A 20,192-nucleotide genomic window follows, 5' to 3' on the forward strand; every position below is an offset into this window, starting at 1 on the left:
ATGAACTTGATTGGATTACAAGCGCTGCCAATCCCGCTGCTCTAGACAGCGAGCTGACAACCGCTGCCCGCCCATACTCCCAACCACATAACATAAGGCTCAGCACAGCCACGCCCCCGTACTCGATGATGATTGGTTTGTTTGCTAAATTTAAGTGGACCGGTGCATTTTCTTTGGTATATTCAAATGTCTATCAAACTGATTGGCAGTTATTTGCCTTTAATAGCGGAAGTGCCACGACTGGTACTGGCTTAAATCAGGTCACCATTTTTTCCACTGTGCAAACAGGCAGTCCAGCTTTGCCTCTGCTTACTGACTTGTGACTGCTTATCTCGCTCGACTCCAAGTGAGATCTCAAGCGTGACTGAACCCACCTCTGTGGCAAACAATGACCGAGTCAGGCTGGTGTGTCCTGCAGTTAGTTACCTAATGCAATCTTATGGACAATTTTTATTTGCGGTATTTATCAACGCATTAAAATCTCTACCTGGACCAGAAGTGGTAAATAAGACGCTCTAATTTCTGTGCGCTGAGGTACTCGCAACAATTGTTGGATTAGTGCAATCGTTATATGTAATTCAAAAAAAGTATTTTATGCAGTTAAATTAATCATAAATTAAAAATCTAATTTATTTGATGTTTCTATAGTATTTTGACTTTTGTTAAGCAAGCAGTTTATTGTTGATGGCTACCTCCGCAATGCTTTGACGTGAAAAATTTAAACCTCTTATTTAAGGGGGTTAAATAATCATTTTATAATTTGACACTAAAAATTAAAAAGTAAAATGGTGTACGCGTGCAGGAATGGTTCTTCACCGTTGAAGTTATAAGGAAACGTGTGTATTGTTCAACCTAGCTAGAATGGTATTGTTACCTACTAGATACTACAAAGTACTGGCTAAATAATACATTTCCCTGTTCGTGGCGCAGGTTTAAGCACGAAGTATTAATAATACATGCCTTCAGAGCCTTGGCCAGCGTCTCTCCAATCAGAACAGGGGAAAATCATGTGCCTCTAAACTCAAGGCTTTATTTACAAATAGCTTGTAACGGCTATGTTACCCATTTTGGATTCAACCTGAAATGTTTAAAGAACTACATTTGGCAGTTTAGTTTTGATTGGGGGGGGGATAACCAGAACCACAGAAACTAATGCAATCCTAAATATCAAGTTGTATAGACTGCTATTGTGGATCCTTTCAGATTTATTGTACTAATCAATTTAGACTGAGAATGCACCTTACTTGTGGTGCTTCAAGTGCCAATGAAAGCAGCATGTTTGCCCCAAATACCCAAGTATATGAATGGGGTCCTCTACCCTAACCGATGACACAAGGAAGATGTGTGAATGGAAGTTATTCAGTTTTGGCCTTTTGGCCTCAATAGCTTCTAAAATGGTATAGTCTAAAAAGCTGTAGTTAAGGCATAGCTTCTACCAGTATCTATATTGGTACAATAAGTTAATGAAACTGTAGATTCCAGTAATATGAAATAAAAACACTCTAAGTCAGGCCCTGTGGAAAGAGAAATAGTAGTATTTCATGTGGGGGACGTTTCATTAGAGCATTGAAGTGTTGACTGTTTCTTTCCACAGATATTACCTGATCTGCTGAGTTTTCTTTAGATTGACCCAATGCAGTGCTGCTCGCACAGGGAAAAATACTTCAGGAACCACAAAGCACCATACTTGAGAGAAAAAAAGAGACACTGTGAAAGGGGTGATTATAGAAGTATGAAGCCTGTGCTGCTATTAATGGGAAATTAGAAGGTTTGATAGCGTACCTAGAGTCAGTAGAACATTTGAGGATTGGAGGGGAAGGTGACAAAAGCTGAGTACATTGGTCCATCTAATGAATTTGAAAGTCATTTGATGGGAAACAATATTTGCAGCAATTTGGAAAATGGGCGTTGGCGTATATGAAATTCTCAGACCAAAGAATGGCCAAGTGGTTCATTATCGTTGTTGCTCATTCCTTGAGAAAACCAAGCCTTGTATCTATGACCGTTAACTTACTAGACTGATGTTGAAATTATTATTGATCTCAGGACACCAGTTTTGGTCCCAAAGCAGCTGGGAAATTTAAGTTAAAACTCCAGGTATTAAGACCATATCTGTAATGGTGACTGAAACTGTTGGTTTGTTTCCCTTCTAGACTGCGAAAGTTTCAGATTCTTGCACAGCCTGTACTCAATGTGACTCCAGACCTCAAATAAGGTTTTGTGTAAGTGCACTCGACTTCAAACAACATCCTTGTTCTGTACATGAACAATTTTATAACTGGGAAGGGACCTTAATTGCATTTTTCCTCCCTGCATCACCTGAAGATCTGACTCTTTGAGCAAGCTTTTGATCACCCCTTCTAAGTTCAGTTTCATGCTGGCTTGGCATTTGTTTGATCTCAGGCGGTCTGTTTTTCCATCTTGGGTCTGATGCACAAACAGGAAGGGGAAGAAACAGGGATGCACCTAAAGGTGGCTAAAATAACAAACTGTCTGAACCATAAATCTTTTAAAGTATCTGAGTGAGGTACTCCACACCTCAAAGATATTAAATTATTAGTGAAAATGCAAAAAAAATTACAAAAGTCCCCTAGAATTACAAATGCAATTATCAACATCAAGCATGCGGGGCCTCTGGAAAAGACAGACCTGGTGAGAGCCATGTCAAATTCGACAAAAACTCAATAGAGGTGACATGGGGGAAAAAGTTGAGTAGATGTGGAACTATCAATTCAGAAACTTTTGGGAGAAAACTGCTGTCTAGTAGTAAATTTATAAATTTAAATTTGTAATTGTCATGAAATCTAGTCTTGACAATGGGTTGAAAGCATTATTCAATTTGACATTGAAACTTGATTGAAATTACTGAGGCAAAACTTACGGAAACAATTGATCAATGTTTCATTTCTCTGATATATAAAGATGTGACTTTTCAAATTCCAGTGAAGCCTTTAACTATAGGGTACTAACTGATCCCACTACCAAAATACTGATTTGTACTCCTTCTTTCCCCCCCCCCCCTTATATCAGAGTTGCTTTGGTGAGATCTTGGCTTGGTTTAATTATATTAACTTTTCAAACAGGGCATTTGTTCTAACTGCAACGCAGCTATGGAGGGAAATGGACAATCAGTGGTTCAGGTTAAGACCATTTATCTTAACCTTCATCCTTCCAGAGGAAGGGTATAGGCCTGAAATATTGATTGTTCATTTCTCTCCATATAACAGCTGCGTTCCTTTGGAATCTAACATCTGCTGACTCTTGACTCCACTTACATTGATTCCTTTCCAGCAACACTGCTCCATGTGGACATGAGAAATCTAGTAGCAGCCAATCTTGGAACAGGCCTATTCTCTACAGGCAGTATTGGTGGACATGCAAGCCAAAGCCTTTGCCTTTTGGAAGTCCACAGAATTTTGGATTGAACTGTGCACAAAGAAAGAGGTGGCAGTTGAGAAGGTATAAAATGACACACTAAATTTAAAATTGAATATTGTAAAAGAGCAAGATTAATACTTCATTTTACTTGAATGCAGTTGGACATCTGAGGCAAGTCTCAATACTTGCACAAAGATTTTTTTTAAGGTAGAAGCTGGGCTGTTTCCTCTCGGTCATTGATACAACTTTCCAATAATTGCAATAGCTTGGGAATTTGTGAAGGTATTGAAGGAAGCAGTAGAAATGTCTGGGTAGGCAAAGATCTAATATCAGTAATATTAAAAAAAAACAAACTTCTGCGGCAGACAGCAACACGAGACCGAGAATTGGCCATTTACCCCATCAACCCTGCCCCCAACATTCAATATGATCACGGCAGATCTGCCCCTTGATGACTTCTGTGCCAGTTCCCTATCACCCTCAATTTCTTGATCTTTCAGATTCATCATCCTCCACATTACCTGTACTTACACCTGGCCTCAATCTTCCTTTGGTCGAGAATTGCAGAGATTCTCTACCATCTAAGAGAAGAAATTGCTGCAGACCTCGGTTCTAAGTAACAGGCTCCGGGTCCCCTTGCCTGTGACTGTTGTACTGGTGAAAACGTCTCCACACATACCCTGTCAAACCTTCTTCAGATACTGTATGGGTGACATTCTGCTAAACCCAATTGCCTAACCTCTCGATAGGACAACCCAGTCGTTCTGGGTATTCACAATGCTTCTATACCCTCATGAGTTCAGGGATCAAAACTACACAATATTCCAAGTGTGACTTCACCAACACCCTGTGCAATTGCAACACAGCCAGCCTGTTCTTATAGCCCAGCACTTCTACAATAAATTCCAAATGCTGTTTGCCTTCTTCATACTTACTGGACCTGCCTGTTTAATTTTTGACTCGTGCGCTGGGACACCTAGATCTCTCTGTCCATCCCTCATTTGCAGTCTCTCTCCATTGATACAATGTGCCCTTTGATTCCTCTTAAGTGCTCCTTGCCTTTGCCTGACACCGGCCCCCTAGGCCTGAGTCGACGTAGTAGTAGTAAGTGCTTCCCCACATTAAATTCTATTTGCCAGGTTTTTGCTCAGTCGCTAACTTTACCCACTTTCAGAATGTCCTTATCACAACAGACCTTTCCACCTTGTTTTGTATCAACAGCAAACTTGGAGACTTTACATTTTGTTCCCTCCCTCTAGACATTTGAAGCCCACGATCAGGTCCCTGGGGTACCCCACTATTAACCCCTCCAACTGGAGCATGACCCATTTATTCCAACTGTTTTCTCCCCAAGGTTGATATAGCTGGGGCTAGGAATGGGGACAAGCTCCCACTACCCATTAAATGCTCCCAATGGTGTGCATCTCAAATAGTCTCTGACAACCAGCTCCAGCTCCAGCTCCTGTCCTTCATTTGTGGCTTAGCTACTAAGCCAGGCAAAACTGCTACTGACAGGAGAAGGGGTAAAGGCAGGTTACCAGCGCATTAAAACCAGTCACTTCGGGCAGACGGAGCTCGTCAGACATGGTTGGCATCTCATGTAGGAGAAGGAAAACTCTGATCTCGAACCTCTGCTGCCTTGCGGCTGTACCCACTCATGGGGAAGGCTTCTGGAGTAAACCCCAAGGGGAAAAAATTCTAGAGCTGGAGCCCCTAAGGCAGCCCTACATTGAGTTCAATGCTGACTGGCAACTCCTGCGACACTGCTGGTACCACGCTGTATCGGTCTCTGCTATTCCTTTGGTTCATCGGATGCAGGGAGAGGGAGAGCGAGAGCTTGCTACATGGGCAACAGTTTGCCCTCCATATTGCCTTCACAATTACCCATGAGGCATTCCTGTTTCTCTCCACGGATGCTGCCCAACCTGCATCCAACAGAAATACTTCCTTTTTTATAACTAAAAGGCAGGCAGGCTATTAGGAAGGGAATGAGACCCAGAATTTGAAACAAGAGTTTACTATTCCAAATCTGCTCCACCAATTGGATTGACTAATCTGTGATGTAACTCGTGCTTTGGGCAATACAGTACTTTGTTCATAGAAGTTGTCCTTCTGTCAGAAGTTGATGCATGTAAGGACAGTGCCTTAACTCTGCTGCATTGTCATGCTGACCACTCAGGAGAGAAACAACTTTTATGGAACGGAAAATCCATGTTGAAGGGTTGAACATGGCCATAACAGGGAGGATCCCATTCTATATGAGAACTGCTTGGAGCAAAATTTAAATAGGGGCCACAGATTTAAGATGGCTGTTCCTTTCCACCTTTACCATCATCTGGGGCCCAGCAATAAATGGTCTTGCCAGCAATGTCCACAATGAATTTAAAGAGTGCTTTTTGTTACCACAGTGACACAAAAGATAGTATTTTATCAAGTCAAAGTTCACTTCATACTCATGGAGAAGCTTTCAACCACCAATTAAAATTTCACACTAGGTCCGATATACATTAGTTCATTGCTGCAGTTGTTATATTAGTATAAATCTGCAAACTTAAAAACAGCTTCTTCCCTCCCATCACATTTCCAAACAGTCCATGAAAACCAACTCATTATTTTATGCTTTGCATTAATTATTTTCAAAACTTGCAGCAAGTTTTGTCTTGCACTCTATTGCTGCCACAAAACAAATTTCATGACCTATGTCGGTGATAATGAATCTGATTCTTACTCCCTGAATATTATGGTGACCTGACTACGACTACAATACACTTACCTCCATTACAAGCACCTTCCTTTTCCTCAACTAGGTATCCAGATACATTCCATGAGATCAAGAGTCATGCATAGTACCGTACCTTCAAGCACCTTTGATACCAAGGCTTTTCTTCCATTCCTTCCCTCTCATTCTTTTCCCCAAACCTCCCCTCAATACTTAATGAAGTGGTTATTGTTTAGTGATATTCAGGCTCAAAAAGTTATGTCCCAGCCAGGGTTTGAACATTCCTACTGGAAGGCTGAACCTTTAAAATACTTGGAATAAGACCTCAAACTGCAACCCTACTTCAGACAGCTAAGATTACAGTCCCATAAGGGGGCATAGTTAATGCTAGAAAGGATTCCTCATGCCTTATTGCCTTGTGCACTCGCTTGCCCCCCCCCCCCCATACTTGGGTGTAATTAATTTTGTGTAACAAATATCAAAAACATCTTGGAGATAGTCTTGTGGAAGTAGTTTTTTAGTGTTGGTAAACTTAATGTTTTTTTCCACAGGCTCTTTTGATTATCTGGATGAAAGCCAAGGCACAGTACTTTAAATGTCAGCTTTGGCTTTGGTGTAAATTTTCATCATTATTAGCTAATTTTAGCTGAATTCACCACTAAGTCTGGCATCCCTAGAGAGGGAAATAGTTGACTGCTTCTGCACAGGGATGAAGGTTGTTGGAGAGAGGTTCAAGTCTTCAGTCGATGGAATGTGGGAAAAGCCTGAATGTTATTTGCAACAGGGTGTCTGATCACAACAAGTGAAAGTAATGACTGCCAGAGTCTTCTTGTGAGTGTAAATTGACTAAAATGAAGTTTTAATATCTGGTGCTACAGCCCTGATTAAAAAGTTGATGAAAGCAGTGAACTGCTTGGAATTCAGATCAGGAACTGCTCTTACCTATAACATTGTTTCAACTCCAAGAAAACTTCCAAATTAAAGCTCAGTGAGGAAATGAGATTTGGCAGATTTTTTAAAATCATAAAACACCAGCATAGTGGGAACATTAATTGTGCAAAATAAAGTTTCTGCTAAATGATCTGTTTCTGTCTAATCACCAGATAGCTAGATTGTTGCAGTATAATGACTAGCCAGGATATTTTCATCAGTTCAAATTAATCCAAGACACTCTCTGGTTGCCTATCTAAAAGTATTCGACTGAAAAATGGTTTCAACAACAAAGAACATTCTAGAATTTATAAAGTAGAAACAATATTTGGAAAATAATAGTTCTTGGCAGAATTAAAAGCATGTGATAAACATTCTAAGTTTTGAAGATGCATCATTAAGGACAAGCCATTTGATGTAGTGTACAGTATTTGAACTTTCAAAAATTGCCAGACAAGATTTACTACACAAAATTAGAGTGAGTATTGCATGATGCTTGAGGGTTGATTAATGGAGCATGAATGATCAGTTTTAGGTTGGAAGACTGTGTTCTTTGGGGGTGGAGTGCTATGTGGGCTCACTATAGCATTGTGCGTGCCTGATAAAAAGAAATCAGACCCGAGATGTATGATATTATTTTATGTATGCAGCGTAATTCGTGGAGTAACAAAGATGCAAATAGGCCTGACCTGTACATCAGTTGAGCAGCAACACATCACAGCAGCAGTGGAGGGGAGCCGGGGGGGGGGGGGGGGTTACATCTTAGAGGAGGGACCGGGCTGTGGGTCCTTCTCTAACTTTGCCTGCTTCTTCAAGTAGGCATCAAGATTTGACTGCCTTTTCTTAAGCTTCCTCTCAACAAGCTGTTCTCAGTAGCAGGAAATCATGCTGAGGACATCTCTCCTTGCCTTATTGCTTCGCTCCCGGTCAGGGGCACTATCCATGAACCGGACCATAATTTGTGTGATCGTGATGATGCTAGTGCTGGGGAATTTTGTGGTGAGATTTCTTGCCGGTGCTTCCTCTTCTCCGTCTGTGTCCACAGATTCACCCAGGATGTGTTGCTGTGCCATTTCTCGAAGCTCTTTACAACGAGAATGGGGTAAGATCGCCATCATTAACATCCTCTTGCCGTATCACTTGCAGTTGCACATCCGTGCTGGATACCTTAGATCTACTACCCTCATTGGAAGCTGCAGGCCTTTTCCCAGACATTATGGGTGAAAAAAAAAATGGAATAAATTGGCGAGGGAGCAAGAATATTACACACGTGAGGGAGGCGGAGCGTGAACTAATATGTGATTGGCTGCAAGGGGCTCAGAGCGTATGTAAAGTGCTCTCATTGGCTGACTGAATATTTACTGTAACGGCAGCTGCTCTTGAGAAGTTTTAAGTGTTGTTTAGAATGATTTTTTTGCCACTTTTGAAAAATTTCAATGAAGAATTGAATAACCGCGTCGTAACGAATCAGCGCTATGCAGGGTAGCGTTATGTGGAGTTTGAGTGTATTAGTAATTTGAGTGGAGGATCCATGTGACATGTGTATGACCTAGGTAGAGTGGACGTGGAGAGAATGATTCCGACAGTGGGGGATCTAGGATCAGCGGGCACAGCCTCAGATTAGAAGGATGTCCATTTAGAACACAGATGAGGAATTTCTTTAGCCAGAGGGTGGTGAACTTGTGGAATTTATTGCCACAGATGTCTGTGGAGTCCAAATCACTGAGCATATATAAAGCAGAGGTTAGTAGGCTCTTGATTAATAAGGGCGTCAAAGGTTACAGGGAGAAGACAGGAGAATTGGGTTGAGAGAGATAATAAATCAGCCATGATGGAATAGCGGAACAGACTTGATGGTTGAATGGCCTAATTCTTCTCCTATGTCTTATGGTCTTGTATCCAAATTTGCTGAGTTGCAAAGCTAGGCGGAAATTTGGGCTGACAGGTCATAGAGACTTCAGGGCAAGAGTTCCCAACCTGGGGTTCATGGACCCCTTGGTTAATGATAGGGGACGATGGTATAAAAAATAGTTGTGAACCCCTGTTTCGGGGAGATGTGGATGGATTGGGTCATGAAATGCGCAATAGTAGTTATTCACTTCATGAAAAACACACATAAAGATGTTTGTGTCAGAGGAACTTGGCTATCCTTGTATGTAATCAGAGTTAAAGCCATTTTGGCAAGCAACTAAGATTCCAACTGTTTTGACTTTGAGATAGGTTTTGAATACAAGGGTACAGATGTCTTGTTCCTATTGTATTGGTTCCTGGTGAGACAGCTTCTGGAATATTATGCACAGGTCTTGCCTACCCGGTCAGTACCAGGGTGCTCGAAGCCTGTGCCCCTCAGCTATGTGGAGTACTTCGCCATGTATTCAACATGAGCCTGAGGCTCCGGAGGGTTACTGTGCTGTGGAAGACGTCCTGCCTCGTCTCTGTGCCGAAGACGCCGCGCCCCAGCGGCCCCAATGACTACAGACCGGTGGCATTGACCTCCCACATCATGAAGACCCTGGAGAGACTTGTTCTGGAGCTGCTCCGGCCTATGGTCAGGCCACACCTAGATCCCCTCCAGTTCGCCTACCAGCCCCGACTAGGAGTTGAGGATGCCATCGTCTACCTGCTGAACCGTGTCTACACCCACCTGGACAAGCCAGCGAGCACTGTGAGGGTCATGTTTTTTGACTTCTCCAGTGCGTTCAACACCATCCGCCCTGCTCTGCCAGGGGAGAAGCTGACAGCGATGCAGGTGGATGCTTCCCTGGTATCATGGATTCTTGATTACCTGACTGGCAGACCACAGTACGTGTGCTTGCAACACTGTGTGTCCGACAGAGTGATCAGCAGCACTGGGGCTCCACAGGGGACTGTCTTGTCTCCCTTTCTCTTCACCATTTACACCTTGGACTTCAACTACTGCACAGTCTTGTCATCTTCAGAAGTTTTCGGGTGACTCTGCCATAGTTGGATGCATCAGCAAGGGAGATGAGGTTGAGTACAGGTCTACGGTAGGAAACTTTGTCACATGGTGTGAGCAGAATTATCTGCAGCTTAATGTGAAAAAGACTAAGGAGCTGGTGGTAGACCTGAGGAGAGCTAAGGTACTGGTGACCCCTGTTTCCATCCGGGGGGGTCAGTGTGGACATAATGGAGGATTACAAATACCTGAGGATACAAATTGACAATAAACTGGACTGGTCAAAGAACACTGAGGCTGTCTACAAGAAGAGTCAGAGCCGTCTCTATTTCCTGAGGAGACTGAGGTCCTTTAACATCTGCTGGACGATGCTGAGGATGTTCTATGAGTCTGTGGTGGCCAATGCTATCATGTTTGCTGTTGTGTGCTGGGGCAGCAGGCTGAGGGTAGCAGACACCAACAGAATCAACAAACTCATTCGTAAGGCCAGTGATGTTGTAGGGATGGAACTGGACTCTCTCACGGACGTGTCTGAAAAGAGGATGCTGTCTAAGTTGCATGCCATCTTGGACAATGTCTCCCACCCACTACGTAATGTACTGGGTGGGCACAGGAGTACATTCAGCCAGAGACTCATTCCTCCGAGATGCAACACAGAGCGTCACAGGAAGTCATTCCCACCTGTGGCCATCAAACTTTACAACTCCTCCTTTGGAGGGTCAGACACCCTGAGCTGATAGGCTGGTCCTGGACTTATTTCATAATTTACTGGTATAATTTACATATTACTATTTAACTATTTATGGTTCTATTACTATTTAATTATTTATGGTGCAACTGTAACGAAAACCAATTTCCCCCGGGATCAATAAAGTATGACTAAGACTACCCCTCCAGGGAAGGATGGTCTTATGATGGGGAATGTGCCATTAAGGCTCACCGGATTGATTTCTGTGATTGGGGGTTGCAGGTAAACAGTCTGAGCCTGGTCTTGAAGGAAGAAGTAATGTGATTTTTAGAAAAAAACTACAAAATTCTTGTAGGACTGGTGCAGAGTGATGTTTCTGGTACTAGGGTGCCTACCAACCAGGGGTCATGGATTGAAAACGCAGGGCTGGCCATTTCAGGACATGAGAAATTCACCCACCAGAGGATGGTGAATCTTCAACAGTGAATCTTGGAATATGGGGTGGGTGCAGACTAAACTTTTGATCTCTGATTTAATGACTCAGTGTGACTTGCTGTCCATTTTAAATCTCATGTTTTGGGATATGTTGCTTTCAACAATGTTTTGTGTATTATTTGATGGTTAACTAGTAGACAGACTCAATGGCCCAAATAAAAGCCACTGCCCCAGAATTTTAAATATTATAGTCATGGATTTTGGTGTGATTTTCAAAATGGTTAGTAAATTTAATTAAACTTGGAGTTCAGAGAAACATTTGACTAATGCTTCTGCACAACTGCTATTGCGTGAGTCTGAAAGTTGTTATGGAGAAATTAGAAAGCTTTATGTGGTTAAATGCCACATCTTCCTTTGTCCATAGTTATACAGAAATGGCACTTAGAAGTATTGGTGCCATCCATTCGATATTCCCCAGCAGAAGTCACTTCCTTCAGCATAATATGCAAGACAAAAATTTGGTTGCATAACCAAGACCCTCATTCAGGGATGAAAAGACTAATTAATTAGACCATAATAAACAAGTCTGGAGCATTATTAGAATCTAGACTAATCAATTTCCTTCCTCCTCCCACCGCCCCCCCCCCAAGTTATGTGTAGAACAGACTCCCAGGAGTAAGCATTAATGCCCTCCCAATTAACTACTAAGTAAATAGCAGGATAAATACTTGATTAAGGAATAAGACTAAAGGGGATTAGCAAAAGGACCCGTCAGAGATTCAAAGGTTTATCTGACCTGATGTTTTTCTTGCTGTCATGGGGTTGGTTGTGTCCCTCGTGGAATACAACCAGTCAAAGTTCAGACACGATGTCCCAGAGCAATAGATGACTTTGGAAGGCAGACAGATAAAGCTGCCAATCTATGCATCATGCCACAAAACAGCGAATCTGGCTTGCATCTTGTTTGGAGAGGGTGCTGCGATGATCTGGCCAGATCGATGTGGAAGGAAGGCCCATCAATGACAAGACCAGCATTTATTGTCTTTCTGTAAATGCCCTTGATGGTGGTGGTGAGTGGCTACCTTGAACTGCTCTTAAGTCCTTCTAGTGCTGCTGTGTAGGATTTTTCACAACCTTAAAACCAAATGATGGACTAGTGATATTGTTTTGAAGTCAGGATGGTGAGATACTTGGAAAGGAACTACAAGTGGGAGGGCTTCAGTGTGCCTTAAGCTCTTGTCGACGGTAGTGATTTGGGAGATGCTGTTATTGTAGCTGAGGCAAGTGGATGCAGTTTGAAAACAGTACACACTACATCCATGGTGTTTGGGGCACCAACCAAGCACTCTGCTTTACCTGGGACAGTGCTGACCTTGAGTATTGCTGGATCTGTGGTTATCTGAGCAAGTGCCTTGCAGATCATTGTCAGAAAGTGTTCACAGCAGGAAATCCAGCCTTTGACCTATCATCCATAGGAGTTGCTGGCCAAGTGTGACTCTGAGGATTCTGGTGGGGGATCTCAGCAATGCGAATGAGACTGAATGTCGAGGGGAGGCGGTTAGATTCTAGTTCAGGGGATAGGGATTGCCTGGTAGTTTTGTGACGTAAAAGTTCCTTGCTATTTATGAACTATGCCTGAATATTTTACAGATCCTATTGAATACTGGAGTTCTGAAAGACTGTGAATATTTAGTAATCATCAGCAAATATCCCCTATCTGGCCTTGTGATGGAATGAAAATCATTGTTGTCGATTGGGATGAAAACTTTGCCTTAAGGAACTCCTGCAGTGATATATTGGGTTTGGGCTGATTGATCAACAACTACAGTATATCCTTCTCCCTCTGTGTAACTTCAACCACCTCTGACGCCCATTCACTGCAGTTCATCTTGGTAAAATGCTGTACTTTCCTGGACAAAGTCTTGCCCTGATCTGCATGATCTGACAAATCACCAAGAAATATATGTTGGTTTCAAACTCACCTACCACACTCTTGAGCATCATTTCAAGTTAGTATTTTTCTCTAAATGCAGAAGACTGTTTATGTGTGTCTTTGGCACATTCCAAACCACTTGTTCTGCCTACCCAATAATGATAGTCATTGTTAATACAGGAAACACAACAGCCAGTGGTACATGGCAAGGGGAGACTATCATTAGACATTGTAACATTGATAAGATTCATGGGCAGTAAACACAGTATCAATTCAATTGGAACAAGAGAATTTCAGGTGCAGTGTAACCAAAACACTTCTCTCCATCCTCCAGTAAGTCGCAACAGCATCAACTTCAGATATGCAACCAGACTTTTGATAGGCTATCATTTATCAATAGGTTGAAGAGGAAACCAAGTGAGTACAGAACTGTTCAAATGCAATTTACCCATTTGCCGAAAGCCAAAATCATTTCCTGGCAGTGCAGCTGGCATGAACCCCAAGTTATTTTCTAACACATTCCTTCCTTCCAGTGATTAGGAATGGAGGAGGCCACTTGGCCCCTCAACCCTCTGCTGCCACTCAGTATGATCACCACAGTTCTATCCCAGAGCCCTCTAACATGCCAGTTCCTCATTACCTTCATTCCTCAAACTTTCAAAAGTTTACCTTCCTTAAATATGCACCCGATTAACCAACCTCCATAGCTCTGCAGTAGAAACATCCAAAGATTCATGGGATGAAGTTCCGACACATGTCACATTCGAGTGACCACCCCTTCACTGAAGTTACATGCCCTTGTCTGATTCTCCCATGAAACATCACAACATCTATCTTGTCAGGGCTCTAAGGACTCAGATTTTGTTTTAATTGTAATCTATAGAAATGGGAATTGCCTTCATCAGTATGAGTTCAGCCACTCAGTAGATAAATCCTTTCAGTTCTGATCAGAAGGTCATTGGCACAAAGTATTAACTCTCTCACAGATGCTGCCTAACCTGAGTATCCCTGATGTTCTGTGTTTGAATTCACTTATCTGCTAGGCTAAGTACTTAATTGAAAGAGTAATTTATCTTAAGAAGATATTTCTTTGGTCAGAGTAGTATAGCATAGACACAGGCCCTTCAGCCCAAATGGTCCATGCTAACCCTACCATTCTCCTGCTGGTCCAAGATGCCTGCATTTAGCCCATAACCCACCAAGTCCCTCCTTTCCATTAAATGTTGCAATAGTATCTGCCTCAACCATTTCCTCTGGTAGCATATTCTAAATGGTTGCTACCCTCTGCATAGTTACTCTTTAGGCCTCTTAAATTCCTCCCCTCTTATCTTCTTTATGTAGCCTCTAGTTTTAACTCCCAACCCTGCAGCGTATTCCTCGTAACACGGAGGGAAAAAAAAATCACTGACAATTACATCAGGCAATACCATCTTCAACTGCATGAGAATTTGGAACAATCTTAAAAATCCAGGATTAAGGCAATTTAAATTCCACTGATGTACCTATGAAATACCTTACAGCATTTCTCCTGTGGCCACTGATGGATAGGAAGTAGTTCCATATCATGGTATGGATAAATCCAGCCAGGAAATGATCAAACTCTACTGATATAATGTCTTTAATATAGGAAGATGTCCTAGGTATCTCAGAGAATACAGGGAGGAAGTACTGATCCTTCATGAAGGCACGATGGGAAGAGTTATCAAAAGCTTCATCCAAAGCGAAAGAGAGAATCCTAAGCAGGAAGGACAAAGGTACTGTACACTTTCACCAAAGATGAAAGGGAGACAGGAGGATAAGGTAGACTGTGTGTTGGGCCAAGTTTCGAAGTTGCTGGAGAAGGATCAAGCCTGGAGAATCATGAAAAGGGTGGTGGCTTGGAACCATGGAGAAATATTTTGGTTTCAAGCAACTACAATATGATCTATTGTGGGAACAGACAGTCAACAAGAATGAGAATGTGCAGGCCTTGTCTAGAGTGAGACTTCAGAAAATCTAAACAGAAGAGACCACAAATGCTGGAACCTGGCAGAACGTACAAAGCTGGAAGAGCTCAGACACTGTCTATGAATGTAAGTGGATGGTCAACGTTTGGGGTGTGACCTTTCATCCGGACTATAGACAATGTTGGATAAGTTGTAAAAAAAGTCAAGTCAGGAGGGTAAGGAAAGGGATTCCAATAGATGGCAGCACAAGTTGGTGTGAAGATGAGTACTGTTATACAATGATCTTTCTAAGGTGTGCGTAAGCACACATCTTTTGCTACTAGCGCACGAAGGAATTTAAACTGCGCACAAAAGGTTGTTACCCTCTACCTCGTTGGTATGTTAAGTATGTTTCACAATCGTACACAATCATATTTCTTTTTCTGGTTTCTGATGTGGATGGTGTTAATGACTTGGTGCAATTATTTGTCTGCAGGTTTTAGAACTGGCTTATTTATACCCTCATTGAAGAAATTATTGATTCACTATGTCGAATTCCAAAGTGCAAAAGAACTGCTCTAGTTCATTTAAAGCAGAATGGCTTGCTAGCGGTTAAAATGAATGCCTCTCTATATAAAATTTAGTGCACACGTTTTGTCACCAGACAAAATTTGCATAGCACAAGATTTTTGCGCAAACTGGTCATTGTGAATTAGAGGGAACATTGTTGTTATAGATGAGATTTGGTAGTGAAAGACTTTTTGAAAGCTAAGAAAACTATTGGTAAAACATCGGATCCTAAAATTCATAAAGAGAGTAGAAAAGTCATTCTGAACTTAGTCGGTTCACAGCTGATTTTGGTTGCTTCATTGTAGAATGGATGTGAAGATCCTAGATACAATCTAACAATTACAGTGATGATGAATTTCAGTTTTAGGATTATGTTGGAGCCCCAAGTTCAGAGATTTTATGAAGGCATACAAGACTGACTGGTTTCATGGATTAATAGAGGGAACAAGAAGTGGTGGATTTGGGTTCAATTGCAACAATAACGAAGTCTGGGGAAGGACAGGGGAGGTGTATGAAGGGCTATGGTCCAGGTGTGGGTCAACAGGACCAGGCAGAATAACAGTTTGTCACTGACTAGATGGACTAAAGAGCCTGTTTCTGTGCGGTAGTACTTGATGACAGCGCAAAAGGCACTGAAGAAACATGGCAGGTCAGGCAGCATCCATGGAGGAAAATGGAGAGTCAATATTTTGGGTCAAGACCCTGCGGAAATAGGTCACAGATTAAATCCTGGGTGAAAAATACAAGGCGGTTGTGAAGGAAGACCCTCACACACAGCATACTTGAGATGCGTATCTCCATCCAGGGATCTAGTGGAAAGGGCTAGCACAGGCTCCAAGGACTGAATGGCCTCTTTTGTAGTAACAATTATAATAGAGCAGGAAGCTCAAGTTATATCTTACGGGAGTGTCTGTATACAGACTTTTTTATCAGCAGGGTTAGGGTAGTGATGGAAGGTTGGAGTGCTTGTACAAGAATTTGAATTCTTGGAGGGAGACGCTCTAGTTTTCTGATATTTTTCGATAACACTCCATCATCTATCTCCAAGTCACCATGGTGAGCTGATAGACAGTGATACTTGGCCTAGAGGCAGCACATAAATGAGGGGCTGGGATGAAGGAGAAAGACCACCAGTCATAACAAAAAAGCCAGAAGAGAAAGGGGAGATGAGACCTCAGTGTTGTGGGTGACTTTGCCTGGGCTATGTCTGTGCTGCAGGCAGGGCAGATATGAAATTGGGTTCAAATTTTGCTTGATGGTTGCATCTGGGAAGAAGATATCACCAGAGACCTTGGGTGAGAAGTTTGGTGTTATCTGGGGGAGGGACAGATGGGTGAGGGTGGAATGTTTTTGAGGAGATGGAGACAATGGTAGAAGTGGAGGTAGAGACATGAAGGGGGGAAATAGGAAAACGAATTACTAGCATCTGCAGCAAATGTATGAATGGACTACAGTAAGAATTAGAGGTGACTCTTACCTGATTTATCACAAAGTCTGTGCAGAGGTGTTAGAATGCTGGCTGGGTCTGTGGGCTGGCAGGTGATGTCCTTTCACAAAGCAACCAGATGCTCTTCCGAAGCCAGTGATGTGCATACAGGATGGCATGTGTTAGACACCGCCTATGAAATTCAGGATCCAAATTTTAGTTTATCAGTCACATTGGTTCAGATTAGAGACAAAGGTGTGCTTTAACATCCTAAGATGTTGGGGTGTATTTACAACTGGTGAGAATGCCAGTAACCACAGAACTAAACAGTTGTGGATTAAAGTTGTGCTTCTCAAGTAAACAACACTTACACAAGTCTGCTATTTATGTCTCTATTTACCTGTTTAATGCAATATTTTATATTGATCTATAATGTTTGAAATGAATGCTATGATCAAAAGGAAAATTATGTTAATTGTTCAGAAAATTGAACATTTTCAAACCTATGAATAAGAAGCAGGAGTAGACCACTTAACTCTGCCACTCAATGAGATGATGAATGTAGGCTCTGTATTCCCACATACTTCCCAGTAACCCTTCAAATCCCTCCCCTGGATTATACCTTCACTTTAAATATTCAAAGACACTACTTCTATCACCCTCAGGGACAGAAGTTTCAATGACTCACAGCCTCCTGAAAGAGGAGAAACTAAACCGTGCCTGCCTCAAAACAGAGAGAACTCTTAAACAGTCACTCCTTGTTCTGCATTCTTGCACTATAGAAAACATCTCTACACCCATCCTGTCAGGCACCCTTAGCATCCTGATTCCTTTGGTCTATGACCTAATTTATAATGTAGTCACAGTTAACCTAAGCAGACCAAAGGCTGCCTACAAATAATTAGTATTGATGACCAGTTATTCTTGTTTAGTAGAGTGTTCTGGGGATCTTTACCATCAATCAAACCGAGGTTCTACCTATTTGTTTAAGATTTCATCTAAAGCAAGGATTCCCAACCCTTTTTTTAAATGCCACAGACCAATACCATTAAGCACGGGTTCTGTGGACCTCGGGTTGGGAACCACTGATCTAAAGGGATCTCAGATTGCAGCACTCATCGATAACTGCTTCAAAAATGGGCTGAAACATGGAAATTCCCCAATCAGACACAACTGTGCCAAATTAACATTCAACATATTTACTGCTTAACATTCCTCGTAGCCTGCCATTTGGGACAACCTTTGAAGGGATTAGTCAAATTAACCATGGAAACCAACTGGAACTGTAATATGAAATTAGTCTGACACATATTTTGGCCAGTATCAACCTAATGGAGTGAATGGCCTAATGCATGATACATATAACCATATAACAATTACAGCACGGAAAAAGGCCATCTCGGCCCTTCCAGTCCGTGCCGAACTCTTACTCATACAATTCTTTTGGGGAAGAATCATACAATTCTTCCCCAAATCCATTATTACATTTCCTTGAAACTAAAATTAAAATTAGACCTTGGTCCAAAATGTTGATCAACTAGTCGTTCTGTTTAGTTGGAATCGGGCAGTCTGCTCCATACTGCCTGGTCTCACTGCAGTAAGATCATCTGCATTACAGGTAGAGGGAGTGCCATTTGCAGCAAATTTCATGAGGTTTCTAAAATAAAAATAGAAAAAGCTGGGGCCTAACCTGCTGAATGCCTCCAGCATTTTCCACCTTTATTTCACATTTCCAACATCGGCACATTTTCTGCTCCGGAACAGGAGCTTTGTTTTGCAGATATTTGACAGGACCAGGAGCTTTACGTCAAATGTTTGTTTGTTTATTTATTTGTTGAGATACAGTGTTGTATGGGCCTTTCTGTCCCTTCAAGCTGTGCCGTTGAGCAACCCCCAATCACAATCAGCCTAATCACAGGACAACTTGCAGTGACCAATTAACCTACGAACTGATACACCTTCAGACTGTAGGTGGAAACTGCTGCACCGGGAGGAAACCCATGCAGTCACATGGAGAACGTACAATCTCCTTACTGACAGCGGTGGTACTGTAAACCACTGGGCTAACCACTACGCTACCACGCTAAAAGAAAGTTCTGAAGAAGGGTCTGGGCCCGAAACGTCGACTGTTTACTCTTTTCCATAGATGCTGCCTGGCCTGCTGAGTTCCTCCAGCATTTTGTATGCGTTGCTTTGGATCTCCAGCACCTGCAGATTTTCTCTTGTTCGTACTGCATCCACTGAAGTTTTTGAGGTCATTGTCAATGATAACCAGACTGGCATTAGGAGACGAGTGAGTTCAAAATCTATTTTCAAGTAACGGGTGGATGCCACAGTTTATTGAGTTGCAGGATAAAGGAATACAACCCACATAATATTTCCTCTGTCCACTCAGTGCTGGTAGTGGACCCACAGCTCAGAACTAACTCGACTCGTCCCTCTCCATTTGCTCTTCGGAAAGAGAAGTGTTTTAAAGCCAGGGGAAGGTGCAATGAAGCAACTGCCCTGGGAAAGAAAACAAGGATTGGGGGGGGGAGGGGGGAGAGAACAATTGATTCTATTCCAGGTGTAAAAAAAAGGTCTTCCTTTTCCCAGTGTGCAACAGCTTGGTTTATGCAGTTACATTACCAATGAGACCTAACACACTCAATTCTCTAGTTAATCTTTGAGAAAAACAAACTTACATAAAACCTCCCACCAGCAGAGATGGAAATGTTGTCTGGTTCAGATCTATTGTTTGCATTAGTTTTATTTCCCCAGATTACATGTTTGAAAATGGTCTAGTGGTATTAATCCAATGTTGGCATACTTGCCTGAGCCAAAGGGCAATGGGTTCAACCCACAGTCCACATCCCTGAACGGTGGTTCAGATGGGTACACAGAACAGCACTGAGAGTGTACACTGCACACTCAGATTGTCTTTAAGAAAAATTAAATACCTTCCCTCTAGGGATGTTAATGATCCGAGGGACTTTCTGAAGAAGAAATTGTGCTCTGGCAACGAATTATTCCTCCAACACTATAATTGAAACAGATGAGATAACGATCTGCCTTTACCATATTGAGAACCCTGCTGTGCATATTGAGTTGTTATCTCCCTGTTACAAATGAGTACACTCCGAAAGTGTGAAAGTAGTGAGAGAGAGCAGCTGTATAAATAAAAAGCCCCTCCTTGACTTCTGCAAGGAAGATCCTAATTGACAGAATATGCTGAATTAGCCAATTTCAGTCACAGTGTGTGCTTGGCAGCCAAGATCACTACTTTTGATAT

General features: G+C 42.2%; 1 protein-coding gene and 1 long non-coding RNA gene across 2 annotated transcripts in view; one reads left to right on the forward strand and one right to left on the reverse strand.

Annotated features, from left to right (window-relative positions):
* sin3aa (SIN3 transcription regulator family member Aa) overlaps nucleotides 1–20,192 on the reverse strand; it is a 139,431-nt gene that overhangs the window by 112,232 nt on the left and 7,007 nt on the right. Inside the window, exon 2 of the mRNA XM_063070907.1 lies at nucleotides 16,973–17,114. The gene's annotated coding sequence lies outside the window, so the exon portion shown is untranslated. The remainder of the gene's footprint in view (nucleotides 1–16,972; nucleotides 17,115–20,192) is intronic.
* LOC134358551 (uncharacterized) lies at nucleotides 257–16,946 on the forward strand. Its single transcript, XR_010020894.1, has 5 exons — nucleotides 257–534; nucleotides 2,154–2,222; nucleotides 3,292–3,459; nucleotides 8,073–8,129; nucleotides 12,718–16,946. It is a non-coding gene; the product is annotated as an uncharacterized LOC134358551 (long non-coding RNA).

This window comes from Mobula hypostoma, chromosome 18 (genome assembly GCF_963921235.1).
Source record: "Mobula hypostoma chromosome 18, sMobHyp1.1, whole genome shotgun sequence".
NCBI classification, from domain to species: Eukaryota; Metazoa; Chordata; class Chondrichthyes; order Myliobatiformes; family Myliobatidae; genus Mobula; species Mobula hypostoma.